Source organism: Branchiostoma belcheri, unplaced genomic scaffold (assembly GCF_001625305.1).
Source record: "Branchiostoma belcheri isolate BF01 breed outbred unplaced genomic scaffold, Haploidv18h27 scaffold4, whole genome shotgun sequence".
In the NCBI taxonomy this organism is placed as follows: domain Eukaryota; kingdom Metazoa; phylum Chordata; class Leptocardii; order Amphioxiformes; family Branchiostomatidae; genus Branchiostoma; species Branchiostoma belcheri.
The window spans coordinates 3,141,883-3,155,376 of record NW_017804020.1 but is presented as its reverse complement, the minus strand read 5'-3'; the positions used below and the strand labels follow the sequence as shown (position 1 = coordinate 3,155,376).

The 13,494-nt window shown below is 43.9% G+C and overlaps 1 protein-coding gene across 2 annotated transcripts in view; it reads left to right on the top strand.

The window, feature by feature from the left end:
• Positions 1-13,494, top strand: part of LOC109477379 (protein Wnt-5b-like) — a 92,035-nt gene that overhangs the window by 46,523 nt on the left and 32,018 nt on the right. The window contains exon 1 of one of the 2 annotated variants that reach the window (XM_019778617.1): positions 7,612-7,706. The exons of the other annotated variant lie outside the window; for it this stretch is intronic. The gene's annotated coding sequence lies outside the window, so the exon portion shown is untranslated. Of the gene's footprint in view, positions 1-7,611; positions 7,707-13,494 lie in introns of those variants that run through there. 2 annotated transcript variants of the gene reach the window in all.

Below are 13,494 nucleotides of genomic sequence, written 5' to 3'. Positions count from 1 at the left end.
CTCACTCCATGAAACAGTGATTAACTGTGATTAACTGAAGGCCTCTCACTCGCTCCTGTCCTCATCGGTAGTGGGTCACTCTGGCTTTCATATCGATGAGTTATATCCGCCCATAGATGCAATGTGTATAGCCGTATGAAGGTGCTAGACCTTACAACGTTTTAAGGTAGCCTCCTTCGCAGACTTCTGATGCGGTGGCGTTAATTTTTTTTTTTCGGGGAGCGACGCGAGTTATGCCACTGAGCTCCGCGCATCAAGATCGGAAACCGTCTCTCCCCGGCAAAATCCCTCGGCGGCAAAATCGTCCCTTGGCGGCATAATTCGCGCGTCGCTCCACGAAAAAAATTAATGCCGCGCATCAGAAGTCTGCGAAGGAGGCTATGCTAACGCGCGTCATGATACGAGAAGACGACAGATACTTGAGAAACGTTGCTGTGGTAACGATGTGGCGGGAACAATTGTGGAATCAGAGCGTGGGCGAGCGGATTGCCTCTTGTATCGGGGGTGAGGAGGAGGAAAGAGAAAGGTTTTTGAGAACACCTCGCGGTGACAGCTGAGGGCGAGGTAAAGTGGCGGTGAGGAGGGAGGCTCGTGCCGTAAGGGTTTGAAAAACTTCCTGTCCTTTTTAAACAACATTCAACTCTGCGAAGTACCTGTGTTTTAAAGGCATCCAATGTAATTTCAGGGCGGCAAAACTGGATTTTCAAGGTCAAATTTCTGGTGATTCTTTTAATGTGGTACTACATGTATTAAGTTGAATCAACCATATCCCATACAGCATAGTGGTACCTATCAGGAAAAAATGTGACGTCGCATCTGACAGAAAACGATTGCTTGTTTTTTTTTATGAAAGACTGGTTCTAGCTATTTGTAGGTGGTACCTGTGCGTGTTAAGGTTGGTGTTCAAGCAGAAGGGGGGTAGGTGGTCTGGATTATTTTCTTAACTCTACCGTCACCACATGTACAACCACATGTAACAGCCTAAAATATCATTTAGCGGCTTATCATCTTACTTGATATAGAAAAACAACGATGTTAAAAGTGTGGTCCGATTCACTGGGGATCTTTTAAAAATGTAACAGTGGATGGGACACCCCACTGTGGACACAACAATGACCTCTCACAGACATCCCTCCCCGGCCACTGCCCGGCCGGCCAGACCCCTGATTCACACAGGAACAGCTGCCGGGGATTTTCCTGATGTGGTCAGAACAAAAATTCTGTCATGAAAGGAACATTTTATGTCCGGAGGCGCTTTTCATGTTTTGTCTGGACCCAGGTGCGAGTTATGGCTGTTTTTTTCTCCCCATGTGCGTAGGGTCATGATTTCTAGGAACTCATTCATGTTTTCGTTACCAGTAACCCTAAATTGTATATTTTAAAAATGTTTCGATATATTCAAAACTCAAGGATTAGACCTCCAGACGTTCAGCAACTTTTACTCAATGGCTAATTATTAACAGTTACTATTCTGCTTTCAAAATTTCAGTCCTGTTGTTCAATATTGATGCCAATCTACTCGTATTTCCCATACTTAATATTTCATTTTGACGTCTTTCTAATAACCGTCTTTGCTTTCCAATTGATTTTCTTTCATTTGCAATACATGAACATTATATAATTAACCTGGCGGTACGAAAACTGCGTGCGTTGAATACTTACTGCGTGTAAATCGGCCTGATTTGGGGTTCAATCTAAACGTACGTCAAAGCAGGCCGATTTACACACAGGAAAACTTCGGCGTACGCAGTTGTCGTGCGTCAGGTTTCTGCCCTGGCGTGACTTTGCCACGCCTTTATGCGGAATGCAACAGATGCGTGCCAAAACTATCCCTGTCTAACCATGCTAAATTTGTCGGACACAAATCCCCGAGCTTCAGTGGCCCGCCCTCCACTATTTCTGCCATAAACATCTCTGTTTAGTCTTGGCTTGATTAGATTTTACAATTCTTGGAATGCCGCCAATGTCGGTTGCTAGTCGTAAACGAAAAATAAATTGAGGGCACCGAACTTCCACCCCTCGCAAATGTCTCATAAACCGTGGACAAGACTAACAACAAGTCATAAAAGTAATACTACTTCGAAGTTGACCGTGATTTTACAAGGGTTTACTTACATGCAAACACATGTACAGTTCTTCTTTTATTGGTCATAGGGTTAGCTTCAGCTGTTTGGGCACACTTATAAGCGCATGCTTGTCTCTCATCAACTAGTACTTGAGATTAAACTCCAAGCAGATATTTCGGTGGCCGCAAAGACAGTATCAAATTGGACAGACAGTAACCATTTGCCAGGTAGATGGCCAGATCTAACCGTAACAATTTTGCCGCCAGACATCTACTTGGAGATTGCTACTTGGAAGATCATGACTTGTAGTTCTTTCTCCTTTTGATTTTAAACCTCCTTGCTTGGTAAAAGCATCCTGCGTCCAAGCTGTTCAACTGATTGCGGTTTACAATTGGCTTTTGTACGCTATTCAAGGTCAATAACCTCATCCTCCAAGGTCAAGGAAACTCAAGACGTCTTTCAACCCTTTCAACTTAAGTTAAAGCCCTGCGGGAACTCCCGTGTACTGTACGTGTGCAGCTGTAGGTCTTCCTGGGCCTTCCTGGAACTGGTCTGTACGGGGTGACTCAGCGCGCAGACGCGAAGGCCGGTCTCTCAGCACCGTATTTAGACATCCCGGCATGCCCGTGGCCCCCGGCTAATAAACATGTTTACATCATCACCCTTTTGATGAACTGACTGTTTGAAGATAACTTGAAGAAGAAGAAGATCAAACGTAACACGATGATGCATTCAAGTTCATCTCTAAACGTACCGACTGAACCATTCATTGTGCGACCTTGCCATACAGATGTTCCTAAAGTATCTCTTGTTTTAGGTAATTAGATATCAAACTAATGAGAAGATACTAAAATTTCAATGATTTCCTTCATCACAGCAGGACAATGAAGAGATAGCAATCTTCAGTCTTTCTGAGAAACCTACAAGTAACTTTTTTTAACACACAGACGATAGAAGCTTAAACTAACAACCTATGAGGTTATCCTGGTAGGATGATGTAGGGACCCTCCCCGGTAATTATCGTGGAGCAGACGGATCAAGTTTACTTTACTTTGGTTGTGGGCTCTGAAGTCGACTGGCGTGTCAACCGACATGTCAATCTCCTACAGGCCACACTGTTTATGTGACAGGTCGCTGTTAGCCTCGCTTTGCAGGTTCCGTAGGACAGACACTAACGCACTACAGGTACACAGTGAATATGAAGCAGATCCTAATATTTTAATCTCCACGTGCCACCAGAGGATCTGCTTGGAGATTATTAATATCGATAAGTTTACCGTAAAACACTATGAAAACTTACGCGACACATGCATTGTCACTCTTTCGTTGACTTGTTGGTAGGACCCCCAAAAAGTGACATACAAACTTTTAAGAAGTTTCTGACCCGTCGAAATTTTCGTGATGACACCTGCAAAAGCTTGGTGATATCGATAAAAATACCACCTTCTCCTCAGAGTTTTTCCCTTCAATGATAGGTGACCTGATGTAACCTCGTGACACTTTTTTAGATCCCAGTTTCACTTATCACAGGGCAGGAACTGGCAATCTCTTCCAAATGCGGTAATACGTGTGTGTCTAGACTGTCTACCATATCCGCGTCCACAGTTAAAGTATGTCATTTACAGTGACCCCTCCCCCTTTCTACATCGCGATTTACTGTCCAGATAAGGACTAGGCAGACATTACGATCATTCTGAAGTGCCTGCAGTTTTTACAAGAAGTTTGGAGAATTTCCATGTTTCAAACAAATCGAAGAATCAATGTGTAATCGAACTCAGTCCGCTGAAAATTTTTTGTCGGGCTTCGTCACTTCAGCATATATACACTGTACTAACGCGTATAGGCGCTCCATTCTGTCATCTGTGTAAACGGTTGAGCATCTCTAGAATTAACCCAGCCTGAGGCCAGACATTTCTGCTAATTTTTACGAGTGTTCCGACAATTAATACGTCCTTACCCCGCTCAGCGCGCGACAAGAGGCGACATTCTAGTCGTGGGTGGGCAGCTCCGCTTTTGGTCCTCCTGTCAAGTGAGCGTCAAAAAGACCCTCGGGGAAAAATTCCACGTTTCCCACCATTCATTTCTCTCCCTCATCTCCCAGTCTGGTTCCTTGTCGGATCGGATCGTTTTCTGTCTGATGTTTCCTCGGTAGAACGTAATCTCCGAGAAGATCTTTTAGTGGCTGCATAGACAGTATCAAATTGGCCAGGCAGTGTCCATTCTCCAGGCAGTTACACCATTTGGCAGATAGTTATACCATTTGCAAGACAGTTATACCATTTTACATCCGAAGGCTGGAGTAAAAAAGATACCGTACCGGTACAAAAAAAGGAAAGCCCGTTAAACACGTCAAAGAAAAGACGAAGCCAAACCTCTGCTTGGAGAGAGTACATCGCAGGTTTCTTCACTCCGCCGCTAGCGGAAGACGTGACGTCACAGACGACGTTTAAAGAAGGAACAGCAGAGGTTCGGGGGGTCAGTCACAGCGCACTCGCTCCTGCCGTCAGACGCACCTTACATGAGTGCACGGGAAGTTGTCAAACGTGACTTGTGGTCAAACCTTTGGGGTAGGGGAGCGGATACCGGATCAAATAGCTAGGTGAGAAGTTAACGGTTTAAGTACTTTTAAAACTGCGTCAAAGTTATCATAGGGGTAAAATTGAAATTGTGAGTTTGTAACATTTGACTATTTAAAATATGTCGTATTTAAGGTGCCTTTAAAGCTTCTTAAGTCGTTAGCTCTTTTGCGGGGAATCAAGTTATCTGGAAAATAGGAACATATTAACTTCTTTTACCGTTCCTAGTGTGAAACATACCTGCATAATCTTTTTACATGTACATGCTACGGTATCGTACATGTACATGGCTACACTTGCCTTGTCCCCGTCGGTGAACAAGGTATTGCTTCCATGTTGTAAATCAAATCGACAAATGGACCCTTTGAATGTATAATACGTACTACTGTGTACACATAGGTCTAACCCTCACCACAATGCGAACTTTTCGCTTTTTCACCAAACCCCCAAAACTTTGCGTGCAGCGGTTGTTAGCTATGATGCAGCCTGGCGCTAGCAGTAAAACGTGAATGTAGAAGATCAAGGAACTAGACACCGGATTTCCCACACCCAGTGACTATTAGCGGTTATATTAGCATCAGTGATAGACTCCGTGCATGTTTTACGATGAGAGTCAGATACTGTAGGTGGTCTTGTGCGCGTCTTTGACAGCTTCTGGTTGTGACTTGTTTCACCTGAGCGCGCACTGTGTTTACCTGCTGACAACATCACTGCCCCAGGCGCGCTATCTTACCTCACTAAGGCTACCATAAACATATTGTCATACATCTTACCGGACAGCTATTGTCTTGGCAAGGTATCGTCTAAACCTCCCACCGTTTACACACCAGGGGTAAAATTGTCTTTCTTTTCTTGGATTCAAGGACTGAGTGTTGAACTGCTGTGTTGAGCAAATCCATTATAACGTATATGGCTCGTTGTTGTCGTGTTATTGGCGGAACTTCGCTTCTGTTGTTTTTTGACGGATGAAGTGATAACATCACGCCGCGCCACGCGGCCTCCAGGATGCGGTTAGAACACCTTGTGTTACCTGGGCTAGGAGAGGTTCCTAGGTGGGATATGTTATAAGCTCTGGCCAAACAAAGGGAACTTTTATTGTTTGCATTAGGATGCAGTACTTTCTTTCTTTTTATGGAGCGAGGTACCGGTAGAGCCACTAGGTAGTCTCTAGTAGGTATGTAGGTAGAGCCACTAGTCAATGTCAGGTGTCCATGTACCAGAACAATCTTTGTTTAAAAAGTTTAATCTCGTGGGAATATGGATAAAGGTGGGACCATATTAAGTAGTTAATGAGTTGTAATCGTTCTGTTGGTGTCTTCTTATTTTACCAAGAAAAATTTTGATAAATAAAATTTTGACTTTTACGACAATGCCACGCGTCATGAGGCTAACCTAGTCGGTACCTACGTCCTTGCTACTACCAACTGTAGTCCCTTCAGACACACGTGAGGTGGAACTAGTCCCGTCCAAGATGAAAGGAGGAAAAAGGAGCCCCGTGCCGTTTACCCCCCGTGGATTTAGCTTACTTAGTCTCTAACATTGTTTGGGAGTCTCAGATGTCCCGATCTGCTAATGACGGGGGAGGAGTCAGCGGGCTTTACCCGAGGCCCTACCGTGGAGGCATGTCCGGCTCTCCCGCCGACACGCACACCGAGCCGCCATCTTGAAAGGGTGCACAGCCCCAAGGGATTATGGGATCAGTCTTGTTTTTCAGGAAATGAAACGGACACCTAATCCCAAGATCCCTTTCGAGAGCCTCCAGATTATACGTACAAACCGAGTTTTCGGCCAATGAACGTTCATTGTGTATGCAAATGTACATCGCGTTATTAGAAGGAAAATTAATTGACAAATTAATTAAATCTCCTTTCCTTCTGAGAACCACAAGTAGACTTTCCTCGTATCTGTCAGCAGCTAGTTCTTAATTGAGTGAATGATCCCCTGGCCGCTCTTTATCCAGACCCGGTAGAAAAGTGTTCTTTCAGCCGGCGTGAGTCAGCGGCCACACGGGGGCCTGCGGTCGGACCTGTGCCGGACTGGACATCGTCACTTCTGAAAACGTCTGGTGTTCAACTTACGACTCACACAGGACTGCTGTATCTTTCAGCCGGCGTGAGTCAGCGGCCACACGGGGGCCTGCGGTCGGACCTGTGCCGGACTGGACATCGTCACTTCTGAAAACGTCTGGTGTTCAACTTACGACTCACACAGGACTAAAAGGGTTAGAATGAAGGAAGTTGCTTAAAGGTATCCAATACAATTTCAGGGTGGCAAAACAAAAATAGTCTGGATGAAGAAATCTGTCTGATATTGACACTTAATGCCATTGCTTAGCACATTTTCGTCATCATTTCATACTTGAGGCATAGCCCAAAAACGATTAAAAGAAGGATCAGAAAATTGACTTTGAAAATCCAGTTGGATGCTGATTCTAACGGATTTCTCTTTCAAGAAGCTTCAAAAACTCGCAAAGCTCCTTGATTTTTTTTTCTCATCGCCAAGTCTGGTGGGAAAGCACGCTTAGTCATAAAAACAGTCATTCCGTTGTTATTGCTAAGTTAAGACGATGCTTGAGTCAACCTGCCTGTCTAAGCGGCGTGTAGTTTGGACGTCCTTTCCGTTCACTGATGTATGGATGGTCCAAAGTATACAGAGTTATATCCTGTTTGTTTTCCCATGCTGATAATGATATATTCTGAAGCGCTCTCTAGCGGAATCCGCCCGTTGATACAGGGATAAGGGGACAGAAAAAATATATAATTACATCATGTTGAACATGACTTAGCAGTTGTGTATTTCCTGTGGAAAATATAATTCCTGAGAACAAAGATCTCCTTGCTTAGAACTAGTACATACCCATCAGACCAATCCGGATGCGCCTGGCCCTACCTACCTCCCCCCGTGGGTGTAATGGTTAATCCCAAAGCTTTCGGGGAGTAGTAGCAAGCAGTCGTCATTCCCTTCTTCCAACTTCTGACGTGCGTCTTTGACCAAGGAAGGAGCTTTTATACAGACCTTGTGCTTTGACTGTGAGAAAAATTCGCCTTCGCCTTGCATACAAGTGGTAAGTTCTGTCTTTCTATCGTTTTGTTAAATCGTGTGGCGAGTTGAACTTGTGTGTGTCTTCTAGAGAATGACCCAGACTTGTCCAGATCAAAAAACTTGCCCAGACCCATACAGCGTGGTCTGTGGTCTGGAGGAAGCCCTGGATCTACTTTGGCGTCGACCCAATTCATCAAAACCTGTTCTTCCCATTCCTGTCAACATCTCGCCCCACATCCACACGTTCTACACGCGTACTCATGACCCGCCTGGCTGCATGACTAGCCCGCAGAAAATATCGGTGAAAATCTGGCGTTTTTGTACCGTGAGTTTTCAGGACGTTTTTCTCAGGTTTTCAGCGGGGTCGTGCTCGGGTTGGTGTCGCATGGCCCGACCTTCTGGGTAGATGATTGCTATGTGGATCGCTGCTACAAAAGGGACAAAACAGCTGTTCTTGGACACGTATAGGTGAAAAGAAAGGACAACGAAGGTCCATTATCAAATCTCTGAAAGGTCGGCGATGGAATGGGTCACGATAGGAACTTAACGTAGGATGAGTACAGCTCGATGTTGTTTCATGTTTGTCTTCTCTAGCTTGGTATGAAAATATCGACCATGCAGTGAATGATTTCTACCTCTATGCAAGGAGATTTAACCTCCTTGCTCCACTACGGTATAGACATAGTACTGGCCAGTACTTGCTTCTTTCTTCAACCTCCTTGCTTCATGGGCCTTTATCTCGCTAATGGACAGGAATGTTTTAAATGGTCATAAATCGTTGTTGTATTGGTCGACAAAATACGGTGGTCCCCAGTAGTTATTTTCTAAACTGAAAATTTAAGACTAGCTAACGTGGCTTGTATTGTTATCTTTTCTTGTATCTCTACCGCGCCTGGCACTCCAGGCTACAAATTAGGCCCTCAGTTCGAGATAGCCTGCCACTCAGCCACAGATGACAAACACCGTGTTTCCCTAGTTCACATCAATCCGTGAAAAAAAGTAACGTTCTCTTTCCCACTAGGGAAGGAAATTCCTCGCTATCGCGAAAATCGCACAGGGCCTCCGGTTCCCATGAATATATCTGGTTAGGAGTCGGCGATGTTTGACACAAAACTGATGTAACCACAACCTCCTTGATGTATAACTTTGTGGAAGGATGTGATTCGTGACTCATTTGTCGTGTGAGAAATGTAAGACGTCTGAGGGAAACCTAAATGTTTGTTTGTGCAATGATAACACTGTTTTATTACAAAATAAAGCGCAATTTATGATGTTTTGACAGCAGACTGTACTCCTGGCATCCCGACGGGTTGATTTCCTATTGTATCCTGAAATCCAGCCTTGTTCTGGGAAGCGAAGGTTTAGGGGCGGATCTATCTATAGCTAACAAGACTGGATTCGTTTTAGGCAATTCCTATTGAAAAAAAAACTACAAAACAGGCCACCCTAACATTGTGTGTGCATGACAAACTTTCGTGATATGACACAAATAGCAGAGAACAAAGTGGGCTAAACTAGTAACATGTCATGTAGCGCTCATTTTAAAAGGTTTCTGTCTTGTTTCTGAAAAGTTGAGATCTGTAGATGACAAAATGAGATAATAATGAGGTTGTTGTTTTGATTATCTCCGTGATCTGCTACCCTAAGAAGGGCGGAGCGCCTGCCAATGTAAGTAATTACCCGTAACCCATCTTTTGGACACGCTTCTTGTCATGGAAATCGGCATAATTGGTCGCTAAGCCTCCCTAAACACATGGGGAGGGGGGATCCATGCATCACCGAGGACTAACGAGGTAACGATACAATAAGCATGTGAAACCACACATTAGCCTCCATAGCATGCCAAAAACTGGGGGTTTGAGGGGTCTTCGGGGTCTTTGGGAGCTTTTATGTGCTATTTTTTCTGATTGCATATAGACAACATAAAATTACCCCCGTTTTTAGAACTGGGCTAATCAGAAAGCAGCCAAAGATCACCAAACCCCCAGTTCTATAAGCCTGCTACGGAGGCTACTACACATCAGGACAGATACGAGATGAATTCGGTTTTTCAGACGCGAGTACTAACCTGAAATGTTAGCCACGTGGTCCTCTTTTTTGGACCACATCTTTGCGAGCCTTTCCTCCTGTTCTTGATGGGGTCCATCCATGTACTACAATTTTCCTTTTGGACGCTAGGGGACGCAAATTCACACTCTGAAAAAATCCTCTTTTTCTCAAAGCCAGTTTACAGCTTTGAGACTAACCTTTTACTTTACCGAGTATGTTTTTACTTTACCAGGTCTGTGTTGTGATCATTTGATCAAGATGTGGTGCAGTGCACATATATGTAATGAAACACTGTGATTTTGCGAGTAAAACTGGCCGAGGAACAGAACATAGTCTCGCTTTCAAGCCATCGTTAGCTGGTGAAGTGTCTAACTTCATTTTTGGTGAGAGGTGCAAAGGGGCTGCAAGACAGAATCAAATAATTTGACAAGACAGTGTCACGTTGGCAAGACAGTATCAACTTAGCAGGGCAATGTCCATTTGCCACCCGCTTGGCTTAGCCTCTATCAGGCTTCGGGAGGCCACTGGAAAGAGTAGAAATCGGCCAAATAGTGAGAGGTAACATGCCAGAGGAGTTGGTCCGGTAGAGAGAACTGTTTGCCGCACCCGGGTGTTATCTCTGTATTTGGCCGATTTCTACTCTTTCCAGTCGCCTTCCGAAGCCCGGTAGAGGCTACGTTTGGCTGACAAAAAAGGACACCCGTATACATACAAAAAGCCCGATAAATACGTCTAAAAACGAAGCCTAAAACCTCTGCTCGGAGAGTAGCACCTCGACGCCTGGTCACAATATTTGAAGATGGATTAAATCTTGTGTACTCTTGACTGTCTCACTCTACTAACACTCCACTTAACTCGATTGCGTAACTAGACAAACCTGGAGCCTCTCTCACACACAATGGTCCAGCAAGGCCGATATCAGATTTAAACAAGACATTTTTCTTGGAACAATTTCTCATGTAATAAGGCCATGTTGATTTCATTATATGGATGACATCCTCTGGGAACCCCAAAACTGACGCGTGTTAATAAAAAAGTTTGGCAAAAAAAAAACTTTCCTTAATTATGAAATCTACGTGGTCATGAAGGTTGAACAAATGACTAGACATACAGATTGTGGTATGGCGAATAATAATAGACTTTTCATTTTCATTTCTTCACATTTTCTTCTTTTCCTTTGCAATTGACTTTGGCATTATATACATTAGTATCGTTTTCCAATACTTTTCTCTTGCAACATACGACATACATTCGCTCATTTTGTACGATTTACAGCATGGTCGAAAACTTTTTTTTTGGAAACGGACGAAAATTCATGCGCGCGTGGATGTCATCCATACAATCAAATCAACATGGCCTAAAATTTATCATTCCACTGTTATCCGACCACCATGTCAATCATCAAATCTCCGCCCTTCCCTGTACAGGGTGTCAGGTCTGTCAACGCCTGACGTCATACTGAATAAACTTTTAATAAAGGTCGTCCTTGGCGTTAGAGGGTCTGTTGTAGTGCATGACGAGTGCATGACCAATCCATGTGTACATATGGGGGAGGGGTGCAATGATAGTTTTCTTCCCACGGTATTACACTAGGGGAAATGATATCTAAAAACTTACTGACGATAGTATTTGTAATAAATACTTCCATTTTTAAAAACAAGGCTGGTAGAATACCAAGTTACAGTAGAATACCGAATTACAATATATGCTCATCAGTCTAGGCGATATCGATGCTATAGCCTTGCTCAGAAAATGAGCGAGGGATGGCAAAAAACGCACTTATATAGCCTCTACCAGGCGTCAGAATTGGGTGCAAGAGGATCAACTCCCCTAGTACTAGTATGTTATCTGACTATTTGACCAAAGTCTGCCCTTTCCAGTCGCTTCTGAAGCCTGATAGAGGCTAGGCTGTACTAGGCTGGAAAAAGAATTGATGGTCCCCTGTCATCTGTAATAATATATCGACAACTGCACATTAATGGCCTGCCAGCCCTACCAATAAGGCACAGCGAGCGGGCTGAGGCCATAAACTGGCTAGTCGAACACCTTGCTATGGGGTGGACAGTCGAGTCCTTGATAGCAGGGGCATCCAGTGATATGGCACCCACGTACAACTGACACAACAAAAAGACAAGCTGTGGTTGATTCCAAAAGTATCTTAGCTAAATCGGACGCTTGATCGTAAGTTTCAGTTCTTTCAGTAACTTGAGTGTGGTACCCATTTTCCTACTCCCCCTCCCACTTTATGGAGTTATTATAACTCCATGGATATATCAAAAAGACATTGTACGTTCATGCTCCTATAGGCTCTAAGTACAGGCCATGGTGATAAAGTAAAATTTCAGTGGCATTAGAACGTAATATCATAAATAATACGAATTTTTTTGTGCTATCTACTAAATATGTCAAAACCTAGGGAACTTGTATATTATTAGTACGATATTTGATGATGATGATGATGACTGGTTTATTATTCACATAAACAAATACATAGACATACAGGTTTAAAAGTCGGTGGCAGCCTAAGACCCTGTTCATACCAGACTTATATTTAGCGGTTTCAACCGGTTTTTCAAAAACCGGTTTTTATTTAACCTGGTGTGAACGCAAATTAACCGGTTTTTTAGGGGTTTAAATCCGATTTTGAAAAACCACCTCGGGAGGTGGTTTTTGAGGGGTTTTTGAAGGGTTTTTCTACCGAAAAACCTGGTCTGAACGCTAAGGGTTTATTGAACCGGTTTTTGCGTCATAATTCCGGGGTCACGGGTCAGCATCCTGGCCGTGTGCGACCTGCAAGCTTTTTTGATCGCGTTGTTTTGACCAACTTTGAGTTCGTTTCCACTGTTTTTCCACGGTTTTTCTTCATTTTGCGATGGAATCAGCAAACGCAACCTGGTCGGCGAACGGGACGCTCCTGATACTAAGGTTTGGAGAGTAGGAGTCGCCAAATTCGAAAAAGCTAGGGGGGGGGAGGGGCTCTACCGAAACAAAAATGTTGGAGGAGGCTGATTTCTTGAAGATAAAGGATCAGTGCTGCACTAAGGTAAAAAAAAAAACTGAAGACGGCATACAAGCAAGAAGGCCAAGGACAACAATCAGAAGAGCGGGAGGAACGGTTATTCAAACTGCAGTCATGGCCGATTAATTGGATATTCACCGGACAGGATTTTTACAAAACCGGTTATCAAAAGTCTGGTATGAACGCTAAGGGTTTTAGCCGGGTTTTTGAAAAACCGGTTGAAACCGCTAAATATAAGTCTGGTATGAACAGGGTCTTAATGGCTGAATTGTAGACTTCTTTGCAATTTAAAATCTTGAGAATATTATCATTATTTCTCTCATTGTTGCATTTCAAGTTTTGTTTCTGTGCGAAAGTTCAATGTACTGTAGGCCAAAGGTTCCAGAGGTTTTCCCCGGGTTAGGGTTTGTGTCGTGTATGTCTACAGTACGGGATTCCCCTGCCACGATGCGCCCGATCGGGAAATAACCTGGTGAATGAACCGCCGTGAACTTCACTTGACCTGCTTTGATGTCCGTCAACACCTTGGGCACGAGTGGCCGCGAGGGTGTAAACACTGCGGGAACGAGAACCATAACAATTAGTCGGGCCCGCGTCATGACTCAACAAAAGGACTAGTGGTCGGGGGAGCAAAGTTCGAAATAAATGTACCTAAAAAGCTCTAGACGGTAGACCTGATAACTGCACTAATGACTGATAGGTAGAACAATTAGATTAAACTTTTTTTTTTAAAAAGCTCACT